Raw genomic sequence first — 13,561 nt, 5'->3', positions numbered from 1 at the left:
ATTTCCTTGATGAAGGCCACGTCCAACGGCGAGGGAGGAGATGGTGTTCAAGACCTCTATGGAGTGCCTGCAGATGGAACAGGCATTGAGCAGGATGCACGGAAGTAGTGCTGGTGTAAGCCTAGGCTCATCTATCCCAGGTCTTGTGCAGGCCGGGAGACTTGTGTGGCAGGTGAAGTGGCAGAGGTGGCAGGTGAAAGGTCCTTCGTTTGAGTGTGGCAGTGAATCAGTTGTTGCTGTGACATCCGGGGTCTAGGGCCAGGAGGTCCTTGGCAGTGTAGTGTTGGATGGTGGGAGGACCAGGGGTCCAGGCACTGGGCGCAGTCCAGGCGCAGACTGGTGCCTTTGGCCTGCCTTCGGCTCCATAAGTAGTCCTGGGGGTGGGTGGGGCTGTGCAAGGAGGCGGGGGTGGGGTGGGTAAAAAAGGAGGAAGCAGGAAGCAGGACAGCAAACTGAGGGCGAACGACAAGGCAAAATTAAGAATAACTAAATTAAGAAAACAGAACTCCAGTAACTAAACAAAACCCTTGACATTAACCAAGGGTCAGATTTACAAGGCCATAGCACCTCCGTGCGCCACACTAGTGTCATTTTTTTTTACGCTAATGTGGCTGTTTTCATCACACCATATTTACAAAGTGGTGCAATGCATGACGAGACCAGGAGTCAATGGGTTACTCAAGACCTTCTCAGGCTGTGGCTCCAAAATATGAAACTCCATTCCACCTTCAGTCGACACCATTAAGTCCTTTCCATCTATCAAACCACATACGAATATATAGCTGGCACTAGTGCCACAATAGAGGCTATCTTGCATCAAAATTATGTACATACATTTACTTTGACGTTTGTCTTTGTGCTTATTACTCAATCTGTTGTTAACTCCGGTAAACGTTTCGCATGTGCTTCTTTGATACGACTGCGCATGCATTGTTTTCCTGAAACAACAGGTTGTTCCATGTAAACTACTCTGGTACTCTCTGACCTTATGAGCACTAAATTAATTTATACGGAGTTCTGTCTAACCACAGCATCCAGCGCCATCTCAGCTCTGCAGTAGCATGTGCCTGGTTCAGGTCTACAACCTGCCATGAACTAATATTGAATTTAATTGTCATATTGCTTCCTTTAAAACAGTTTTTTCTCTTTTTTCAAATAAACTAGCTATAATATTAATAGGCATATTTCCTTTTTTTTATATTATTGAGCGTGCAAGCAAGTAGAAAAACACAGGAGGTAATTGTTGATCTTATATATTTTAAATATAAAAAGACTTGCATATTACATAATAAATAGACACAAAAAGCACAAACTCCTTACAAATAATATAAACCATTAGCAATATTCAGGTCAGTCATTCAACGGTGCGAAATCAGCATGAGCGGAATAAACAGCAATCTCTAGCATGACGCGAAGTAGTTTCTTAAGTTCCCCCATGGAAGTATTTCATCATGGATCCTCTTGTCATCTCTGACGTTCCAGTTCATATGCTTCCATTACCTTCTTCCACTGCTGCTCATATTTTTTGGGGAAAGCAGACTTCCAGTTTTTCACAATGTTCAGTCTAACCAGAGACAAGACATAAAACACCCAATCAGTAGTGCCTACACCCAACCGTATCATTTTTGGGGTGTGCATTACACGAGAGGTTTGTACGAGAAGTATTTGCCGCTCAACTGGGGACTAAAATGATAAAAGTTTGGGACAGGTAACAAACATGTGGATAGTATCAGTCGCACCAGCTGAGCATCGCGGGCAGCTGTACCATCTGTTGTACCACCTGCTCTATTTGTAAGGGCTAATAGAGAAATTGAACAATATACAATAGGTCTGACCTCTCAGTCTGGTAGGTGTAATAACCTTACAAAGTTGTCTTAAACACTAGCAATGTCTTGCTCCGTGACCTCCTCTCCCAGAAGTCCACTTGAAATCCCATATTCCCAGCTCGTTGGAAAAAGATTGAACAAGACAACTGTATTTATCCAAAATACTGCATTGATGTTTACCAAAAGCCATTCGTGCAATATCGAGCTCTGCCAATGGGATTACGACGTTAGTATGCTTACTCAACAGGAAAGCCCAGATCTTTAGATATGTAAAAAAAAAGTCCAGATGGGGAATGGTGAATTCTATCTGTAGACCTGAGAATGTTTTAACTCTAAACCCATCCATCAAATCACGCAGCCACTTAACTTCCAAATTTCCCCAGGAGACAAAGTAGGAAGAGGTGAAGCAGCTAGGTAAGTCTGGGTTGTCTAGCGATGGTGTAAAGGCATAGAGTGGAATTCCCAGAGACCTCCTCCTGTTGGTCCAACTCTTGTCAGGGGCCAGTGTGGTCTTGAGTCTAACCTTTTTGAAAAATTATCTGCTTTGAAATTTGGTACGACTAGGGTTAGGAACCTGCACAAATGAGATGGCATGGAGCCAATTCTCAGAACAAGGTTCATACTTTACACAAATGTGATTGGTCATACTAGCCCAAAAATAGAAGCGCCAATCAGGGAGTGCCCAACCACCTTTAAGTATTGGAAGTTTTAAGCTTTTCAGCGCTCTTCGCTCTTTCTTTCCCTTCCAAATATATCTTGTCAGTACAGAATCTAGCATTTTCAAAAACCCATGGGAAAAACAAAAAGGCAATAAACGAAAAAGATTCAACATTTGTGGAAGAATGTACATTTTAATTAAGTTGACTCGCCCAATTAGGGAGATTGGTAGGTGCATCCAGTTATCCAACTGAAGCCTAATCTGCCGTAATTGTGCTGTATATATTCATAGCATTGCTTAACGGTAGGTGCCAGAATGATAACCAGATACCTGGCTCGAGGTGTCACCCTCAGATCACAGCTGCTTGCCCCACCTACTAAAAAAAGTTGTCAAGACACTGCATATATTATTTAAAGGTCTATGGAATTACCTGCTATGAAGGTCATAAATAAGGAAATGGAGTTATAAGAATAGATGGTCAGGAAATGGCTGTTTCAAATACATTAACTGAATGTACGTGGTGTGTAATTTTGTAATTTTGTAATTTGACAGTTGAGTCACTTTAAATTATAGTCGAATTAAGGGTAGAATTTTCATTATGAGAAATGTATATTTCCCACTATTGAATGCTAATACTTTGTAATGATATTATTCTAATATGGGATATACTGTTCAGTTTGATTTAGGTCATTTTACACTTGAGTATAATACTTTGGGAGGTCCTGAAGAAGTCCAGGGGTACTCCCCGGATGAAACACGTGTTGACGGACATATGGACAAGTAAGAGAGAAGGACACATAAACAAACAAAGGAGGAACTGTGTGTGAATTCTGATACAAAATTACATGAATGACTTTGCAAAATCTCTGTAAAATTGGAACTCATGTAATTATGATGGATTGAAAAACGACTGGAACTATGAACTAAATAGTTGGAATGCTGATTTCAATTGGAGATAGGATCTGAACTTCACTGTGAAATTCTAGAGACTATATTCTTAGCTATTATTTTTATTTTTATTTAGATTTGGAAATTATTTTGATTTGAAAATATACTAATGAGATACTTTCATAAGAGACTGTGGATTGTTTGATTTATGATTGCTTTTACGTGTGCCTTCACATTATATGTTAAAAAAAGGTGTGTTTTGTGGGCATTTAATCTGTTCTCTGAACCTTGACCAAAATCTACCACTAGATATTCCACATATTGAATTATAGGTTCCAAGCAGTTTGGAAATATTAATATAGCATCAGCACAGACAACCAGAGGGGAGGCAAACAGTAGATAATGATTCTTTGGGATGCTGCTATGTGAAAATCTTAATATATGGCACCATATAAAAAGTGTATAGAGCAGGTGAGAGCAGACAGTCTTGTTGAGTGCCACACGAAATGGAAATAAGTGTTAATTCCCGATTTATTCTAATCTGAGCTTTCGGGGCCTTGTAGATAGCCATGACCATATAAATAAATTCATAAGTCGTATCTTTCCCTGGGATGAAGCCACGCGGCCTGGAGGACACAAGCTGAGAAATAATCTTGTTGACCCAATTGGCTGGAAGCTTAGTAAATACTTTCGAGTCAGTGTTAAGGTGTGAAATTTGCTGATAAGATCTGCCCTCTGTGGGACCCTTATCTTTTTTTTGAAATATTATAATAACAGCTTCATTCCACGAAGATGAAACCCCCAGTGGTATTCCAAATCCCTCTTAGCACTTCCAACAGAAGTGAAGTGATTATGGGTGCTAAAATTTCATACACTTCAGATGGAATGCAGTCCGGCCCTGGCACTTTTCCTGATGGTAAGCCAGCAATGACCTGCCTGAGCTCCTTCTCAAAGAACTCCCCCTCCAGCATGTCCTTATCACCCGTAATTAGTTTTGGTAGTTTGAAGGGTCCAAATAATCCCTAATCTTGGTAATGCTGTAATCCAGCTCTTCCTCATACAATTTAGAATAATAACCCATAAAGATAAAAGAGATTCCAGAAAGATGAGTATAGACCTTCCCTGTGTGATCTTGAATTCATTTGATCACAGTTCTGGGCGTGTCAGCCCGGCATAGACAGACAAACAATTTGCCAGATTTCTCTCCCATTTCACAATTCATGGTTCATCCTTGCAAAGGCTTTTTTGTTTATATTAACCATAGTTAAAGCAGAATTGCAGCCTTGCAGGCCCAAGATCTGTAAGTATGTCGCTTGAGTAGGCATTGAACGGACCTAAGGGCTTTCTACTCTTCACTGTTTGCTCTGAAAATCTGTGTAATAAATGATTGAGAGATTCCCCTTATATACGCTTTCAGGGTGTCCCAAACCACAAAGAGGGGAGCCGATCCTTGATTAATCGCAAGGAATTCCCGCGCAAAGAGGTGTAAATGTGCAATACAATATGAGTGATCTAGCATATCCTTGGGAAAAAAAGATCGGCAAGGATTAAAATGAATGCCACAGGTGCCTTCCCATTTTACTTCAATTGCAGAGTGGTCCAAATACAGTAAGTGAAAGTACACAGATTTACAGTTCAATGAAATTGAAACACTGGTTAAGCAAAAATCAACAAGCCATTTATTTCCTGAGTGTAATGTTGTTTCAGTGTTGTTGCACATGTATTTTCTCTTGGGAAAGTCTCACTGCTTCTTCAAGCTACCAATAGTGAGCAATTTATTGCGCCCAGAAACCTGTTGACCTAAAGAAAGTCGGATGGTTTTGGCTTTGTGGGAGCTCAGCTACAGCCCACATCAAGACTGCAGCTTCTCCCCAATATGTTCCCTACAATGGGAGGATACATAACCAAAATGAAGAAGCAGAAAATAATAGCCCAAGAAAAGAAGAAACACCCTTGGGCAGGGTGAACTGGCTAAGGAAAATAGTGTGATTCTACACCTTTTTAGGTTAGTGTGTGCATCTGTCGAGCACAGTTACTTTTCAAAGGGAGGTTTCACAAAGCACCCCTGCTCCTTTATTAGAAGGTTTTCATGTTTACTTGAACTGTTGGTGATGTTGTTATTCTCAGCAATATGGCCATGTGTATCTGGCAAAGAAGAGGCTTAATTTACACTGACACGCCCATACACGTAACTCATCCTCTGCAACCCAGATGACTCCACAATCATTATACAGGGAGGGATAGTATACATGTTTAATATCCTTACAATGTCAGTTATTTTGATCAACTGGTTTAGGAACCTGTTTTGCAGGCGGATGGCAAATATATCTGTAAGAGGTTCTCCCAAGCAGTTGAAGAGAAACTGCAGCACATGCAAGTGCAACTCCAACCTGTGCTTTCCTGTGACTCACCTGTTGATAGCATGTAACTTCTCATCACACTCACCTAGAAGGTGTTATATTGAGAAGAGGTTGTTGTGATGAATCACCACGTGCCATACCTGCTAAGCATTGTTGAACAGAATGAATGCCCTAATCTCCCATTCCTTGTGGACATAAACCGTGCTCCTTGTTCTTCTGTCTTTATCAGGGTTGTCTTCTCCTAAAGCATATGGAAGCAACACCTAAAGTGTCTATCTGGTAGCCTTCCAAAACATCGATTAGGTGAAGGGCTCTTGTGAAGACCGAGGGCCATATGTACCATTTGCGACTAGAAAAATGCTTTTTGGGATGCACAAAGCAGAAACTGCGATTCGATAACTTGTTACCGAATCGCAATTTGGGTTTTGCGATTTAGTATTAGGAAGTGGCGTGTTCAAGGCGTCCCTTCCTAATACCAAATCTAAATGGTATGTATGATTGTTTTGTGACCGTGAATGTGGTTGCGAAACAATTGCAGTTAGCACAAATTTCAAACTGGTGCTAACCCATTCACAAAGGGGTTCCAAAGGGACCCCTTCCCCTTTGTAAAGGCATGTGAAAACGTTTTTTAAGAGCAGGCAGTGGTCCCACGGACTACTGCCTACTCTACAAAAATTAAACTGAAATGTTTCATTTTTTTATTTTTAAACGCAGCCTGTTTTCCTTTAAGGAAAACAGGCTGCGTTTAAAAAAAAGATTGATTTATGTAAAATCAATCACAGACATGATGGTCTGCTGATACCAGCAGTCCACTATCCCTGTGATTTTTCTGATTCCCGGTGGGTTGCAAATTGCGACCTGCCTCATTAATATTAATGAGGCAGGTCTATTTGCGACCCACCGGGAATCGCAAAAGAAACTCAGCAGAGTTTTTTACATTTGGAATTGCGATTCCCTAATTGCACTTCGCATGGAATCGCAATTGGGAAATCGCAATTCCAAATATTCGTACATGTGGCCGAAATCCCTGAAGCAAGAGATCCCAGATAATCTCCACCACCCTTTTAGGGAGGCATCCAAGGAAGGAGTCATCTGATGTCGAGGGGCCACTAAGGCAACCCCTCTTAAAGTGTGTCCATCCTCTAATTGACATACTGGAGGTAGTGGCAGGAATCAATGATTTTATCATCCTAATTACTTGAAGTTAGAACCCACTAAGGTTGAATATACTCTTGCAACAGGCTCATGTGCAGATAGGCATATGGAATTAGACAGGTCAGGAGATCATCAGGCCCAACAGAGAGGCAAATTTTCAACCCTTTTCAGGACCTTCTTCTGGAATGAAACGTGTATTTCTATTGGTTGAATTATTGTTATTCTGAGTTTAACTGGAGATGCCCCCAAACACTGTGCCTTGTATGAAGTAATCAGTATGTTCTCTGCCTATTCACAGAGAACACTTGGTAAAGCAAAGGGCCCGCAATAATCTAGCAGTGATAAGGCATGTAGGCCCACAGTCCAAAGACATGCTACTATCTCTCAAGAGTCTGTCAACGACTGGTAGCAAGGAAGGCAGATACGAGAGAACACTGGTAAACGTGCTGCCCAATATAATGCAGGAAGTCAAAGGCTAATTGAGAGGCAAAGAGGAATATCTGTCTGCACAAGGTAACAACAAATGAAAAAGGTCCTTAAAAGAGGCGCTTCAACGAGCAGAATAACTAACACCCAGGATGTGCAAGGCATAAAGATAACAACATTAATAATCAAGGAGATAGGGAGAGAGCTCTACACTGTAAGGTTGAAACTCAGTATATTCCTCTCCCAGAATTGTAGTTAGAGATACTGACTGCAAAATATCCACATCTAGACCAATATGCAAAGACAGAAGAGGTCATTATGAGACCGCCAGGTTCGCAGTGGTGGTTTAACCACTGCCAAAGTGGTGGTCTGACCGTTTTGGCGGTGGTCTGACCACCACATTATGACCATGGCAGTTGCACCACGGTCGGACAACCAGCACTGCCAGTTTACCTCCACAGGAGGGACTGGTGGTGCTGGCGGTGCTAATGCATGCAGCGCAGCCCTGGGGATTACGACCCCCCTCTCCACTAGCCATGGTGGTACTACAGCCATGTAACGGCTGGCGCTTGGCATGGGCGTCATGCTGTCACAGTGAACAGCGCAATGGGTGCGCTGCACCCAAAGCACTGCTGCATTGCTGCTGGCTCTGTTATGAGCCGGCGTCAAGGTTGTAGGCTGTTCCCCGCTAGGCCAGCGGAAACAGCGTTTCCGCAAGGTGACCCAGCGGGGAACTCGTAATGGGGCCTGCGGGAAGCGGGGCGCACTGGTGGCAACCTGACCGCGGGACTTCGGCGGACGGTGAAAACTGCCCGCAGAAGTCAAAATGACCCCCAGAGTCTCTGGAACTTATACTATGGTGATGTTATAAAACTAAAGTAAACCTAAAAGGCAATATTCACAATGTACACGAAACTCCTTCTAGGTTATCAAGTGTGACTAAGAATCCTGGTGATCATCCAGGAACTGGCAAAGCGGTTTCCACAAAGTTGGAGAGCTAAATACAGAGCCAAAATAGACAAGGCACAAGAGTGGAGTAGTGCTTAACTGAACAGAAAAGAAAAGATGGGCAACACTTGGCAGAGACAGGCAAACGTATCACACTAGGGAACTGAAGGCAGCAGGAACAGAAAGGTAAAACACTGGGAACTACAGAAGAAGGGAAGGGAAGGCAAGGGACTGTAAAAAGGAGAACTACAGAAGAAATGAAAGTTCAAGGATTCACTCAGCACTGAATAACGATAGCTCAAGAATGACGGAAAACACTGTTGAATACATCAACTTCAGGAAACAAGACTACACTGCAAAGTATTCAAGGTATAGGAAACAAGGATGGACTGCGAAAAGGTGCAGGTACAGGAAATAAGGCTATACTATTAAAAGTGCAGTTCCAGGAAACAAGGATTGCTGTAGCTCGAGAATAAAAAATCAGGAATTGAGAATCTCTGGAAATAGAAGATCAATTAGACAGGAGCAATGCTATAAAGATCAACGCCCAAGCAAACAGAGGCTTTAAAATTGCTGACTAGTAATTGCATGCTTCGAGTGTGATCATGATGCCGAAGCACGGGTATGACAATTCCTCCACTCGTCCTTGCCCTGCAAAGGTGAAAACAAAAAGTGAGAAGGCAACTCTGTTAATTACAGGGTTTGATAAGAAAAGAATACAGGCTACCACAAAACCTGACGCGGATCTTGATTGCAAGTCAAGTCCTGAAGGTTTTCTAGGAATACTGAAATCATTCTTGGTACAATCCACAAGGCCAGGGCTTCTAAATAAAACGCAGCACTCAGGAGAAATAGCATTCTTGCTTTTACAAAACCCGACGTGGTTCCAAAATGAAAGGGAAATTATGAATATTGTCTGAGAGGGTGAGAGTCAGTACATGGATATTGCACAGGGTCAGGCAGCTTGGCTAACAGTGGACAGTCCCGCAAGTAGGCTCCCTAGTATTGAGCATGAGGGTGCAGGGAGTGGATGGTGACACCACCACTGCAAGGTATTCTCTAGAAGCCCTCAGAGCAGATTTCACCACAAAGGTTTGGGGCTTAAAGTGGCAGGGGGATATGCCCAAAATAAAATGCAGGATTCTAAAATGTCTCTGACTGACTGACGTTGATATCATGAATTGTGATTACAGGTTCGCAGACACCGCAGTATAATCCTTCCAAGGACAGAGGTGCAACTGTGCTTATGTATCTGTTTAATTTGCTTGGCTCGCAAACTTTAATTACTTTTATGCAATTGAGCATACATTTGGCCAACTCTCTTCGCCTTGGCCACGTGTTGTGCTTTTGGATTAGCTGATAGTCAGCTAGCCCAAAGAAATTCTGAAATTTGGGATCCTAGTACATTGGGTACTGATTTGAAGACCCAAGTTACCAGTGTTTGGGATTTCATCTCCATAGATCAGAACACTACTTCAGTGGCACGCATCCTTCCTGAATTGCCCAGCACTGCTTCTGTAGTGTTCTTCGTGCACTACATCACGGTTGGCCTTAAACCTTATCCTTGTCCAGGAAAAGTGCAACCAGACGGCACTAAATGCTTTTTTGAGCTATTTTGAACCTTACATTTTAAAAATTCATACCTCTGGTTGGACTTATTGGATTTTATCGTTTTGGTGCCATTTTATTTATTAAAATATTCTCTATGTTTCTAAATTGGCTTGGAGTTTTTCTTGTAATGTGTGTTCACTTTATTACTGTTTGAGTACTTCATAAATGCTTAACACATTGCCTCTAAGTTAAGCCTGGCTGCTTTATGCCAGGCTATCAGAGGGAGTATTTAGTGGGTTTTGTGGTTCACCCTCACAAGGACTGTGATTATTATTTGCGGTGGGGTCTCACCCTCTTCAACTTATACTCTCAATTTCTTACACAAACCTCTCCTGATTTGCTCAAATACCACTTCTGAGGACAGCCCATATGGACCAGTAAGGTATCACTGGGGTAAAGGATATAAGGACCACTGCTGTAGCACCCATCATTCCTGAATTGCTCCAACACTAGCTCTAAATATAGCCCATAAGGTCCACTACTCTGGAACCTGGAATTAGCCTATAAGGAACATTTCTCTGATACTGTATCCCTCCCTCAGTTTCACCAACACCACTTCTTGGTATAAACCTTAAGAAGCACTCCCGTGTTTCTGGCTCTTCCCGAAGTGCTCTAACACCACTTCTGAGTCTAGCCCATGAGGAACACTGAAGTGGTACCATGTAACTTCCTGATTTTCTCAACAAATCGTGTCTTTGCATCATTTGCTGAACCTCACTTCACTGTACGCTGCTGTCTTCCTTCTCGAAGCACTGCATCTTGCCCTGCCCACATGTATTGCTGCACTTTTTCACATTATGCTTCAGCCCTTTGACCCTTACCTACATCCCTTAGCACCCAACAGTGCTCCCTTTGCGCTTTATGCTGCTCCCCTCTGGACTCTGTGCCGATCCAGCTTGCACCCTGTTTATGCTTGCTTGTACTCCTCACTGATCTTGCTTCTCCTATTAGGGTTCTGCACTCCAACCCTTTCTCCTTTCCTGCTTGACCCTTGCACATCATTCTACTCCCTTTGCATGCTGTGATCACAATCCGTGCACCCTGAACTGCCCCCCCCTTGTATTATCCCTCTGGACTCATGAACTCTGCACTGCTTCCTTTCTGTCCTTTCCTTCCCTCCAGGTACACTGTGTTTCTCCCCGTTGAAACCTGAAATGCCCCGAGTTTGCGTCCTGCGATGCTCTCTTGGTCTCCCTGGATATCTATGCTGCTTTGGCCTTGCACTCTCTTCTGCCCTTTGAACCCTCCTTCCCCCTTGCACTTGATTTAGCTCCTTGGGCTGGACTCTCACTTACAGCCTATGCTCATCCTCCTTGGATCCTGTGACCCAAGATAAAGGGAAATGGTGTTAACCAAGATTCGCCAACGTGCAAAAAGGATACAGTATGACCAGTAGAAGTGCACATTTTCTTAACAAAAAGTACATTTATTCTACAGATACCAACAATGTGTGCTTCTTAACTCACACAGTACAGCATGCGTAATAGCAACTTCAAAGAAAGTGAACATCACAGATGTATCTTTTCTGAGCATTACTCAAACTTGCCAACTTCTTCTGAATATACAAAACCCAACGCAAGTTTATTGTCGGTGCTTGTTTCGTCAGAATGTAAAGACAATTTTCTATGCACTATGAACGTTAATGGAAGTTAAGTCTTGGAAATATTGGAAATGGAAAACCCTTAAAAATAATAAAAATATATATCTACCTAAACAAAAAAAAAACTCCTCATCACCAAGATCTAGAAAGAGGTATGTGATGACTCAGGTACCGATTTATGTTTCGTTGCATTTTCATTTTTTATGATTGCTTTTCAGTTTACAACCTGCCTCAATCTTTCCCAGTCTTTCTTTCCATGTTCGACTTAATCACCAGTTTGTATTTAGTGTGCTTCATCCACGTATTGTTCATATTGTTTCTTTAGTTGTCACCGATGGACAGATTTAGCTGTCTGTTGCAGAAAACCTATTGTGTACAATTTAATAAACAGTCAGCTCTAGATCAGCCCATTGCTTATTATTGGTTGCCTTTTATTAGAAACTGGGTCCCTCGTTGGCAGAGGTATGTATTCTGTCCAAGCAGTAACCACAATCCTAGTTAGGGTACGTAAGTTACACTCTTAGTGCTCACCCTCTGGTAGCTTGGCACAGAGCAGTCAGGTGTACTTAAGAGGCAATGTGTAAAGTATTTGTGCAACATTTAAAATAGTAAAACAGTAAAACATCACACAAAAATAATCCACATGGTTTAGAAGATTAGAGCTTAATTTAATGAACAAAACAAGAGCAAAACGAAAAAAAAATCAAATGAGTAGAAGTTCTGATATGAATTTTTAAAGAATAAATGATACTGTAGTGCTTAGGACCAGAAAGCGCCAACCAGATCTTGCTAGCCTGGGCCAAAGTCGAAGGTTCGGGCTGCCCACGATGGAGCGCAGGCAAGCTACAAGACCCACACAGGGCCCTCTGAGCAAAAGTACTTGGGTTCTTGAGATGATGCAGCAATATCAATACATCGGTTCTGGGTCCACGCTAAAGAAAGCAGTGAAGCAATATGCCAGCGTCAATCCGGAGAATAAAGGCGATGGGTCAGTTCCGAGCCACACAGAGGGGGGCAATGCATCGCACGGTCAGCAATGCGGTGTTCTCATCCTTGCAGCAGTGGCACTGCAGTAGATAAGCATTGATGGCAAAGGTAATGCATCATTTCCAGTTAGCACAACAATGTTGATGCATGGTTTCTTTACAGTAGCAGCCAGATAAACCCACTTCCAAGGGCCCAGGACTGGGTTTGCACTACCTGGCAGGGCAGAACTTACAGTTACTAGAGTCCACAGGTTAGCACAATTGTTGGAAGTCTTTTGGGTCCCTTAGACTTCAGAAACCTGGAGGCAAACAAGCAAGCTCCTGGACTCACTGTGGGTTTAAGTGATGCAAGTCCAGTCCTTCTCACCCAACTAGGGGAACAGCAGGCAGCAGGGCAGCTTTGCAAAGCAAGAGTGCAGCAAGGCAGGGATCCAGCAGAGTAGCAGTCCTTTAAGCAGCACAGCAGTCCTTCTTCCTGGCAGAGTCTTCACAGATCCAGAAGTGTTTTGAAGTTCTGGTGTGATGGGTTCAGTGCTTATTCCCAGTTGTGACTTTGAAGTGGTTGGGACTTTTAGTAAGGGTCTTTTAAGTGCACAGGGTTCCCTTCTTCCCAGGCCTGGCTCCAGACTATCAGTAGGGGGTAATCAACCCTTTGTGCGGGGGCTGGCATTGCCTATTCAGGTGTGTCAGCCCTCCCTTCCCTTTCTGCCAAGGAAGAGCCATCAGAATGCAAATGAGTACTCAGACACACCTAACCTTCCTGTCTTTGTGGCTGTCTAGAGGGAATGCACAAAGTGTTGCTGTCACCCACCCCAGATGTGTATTGGAGACAGGCTGCAGGCACACAAAGCTGTAAGAGCAGAGTAATGTCCACTTTCTATGAGTGGCATTTCGAAAATAGTAATGTTAAATTCGACTTTACCAGTAAAGAGGATTTATCATTACCATTCCAAAGATATGAAACATGACACAGCTACTCCTTTCTAATAAGGAATTATACCTTAAAAGTGTATTACGGAATTCCAACTGTTAGCCCATGAGAGGAGTAGGCCTCACAGTAGTGAAAAACGATCTTAGGGGTTTTTCAAAACTAGGACATGCTA

The sequence above is a fragment of the Pleurodeles waltl genome, chromosome 4_1 (assembly GCF_031143425.1).
Source record: "Pleurodeles waltl isolate 20211129_DDA chromosome 4_1, aPleWal1.hap1.20221129, whole genome shotgun sequence".
Taxonomy (NCBI): Eukaryota; Metazoa; Chordata; class Amphibia; order Caudata; family Salamandridae; genus Pleurodeles; species Pleurodeles waltl.
The sequence above is the reverse complement of the archived record's forward strand: the minus strand, read 5'-3'. Positions refer to the sequence as shown.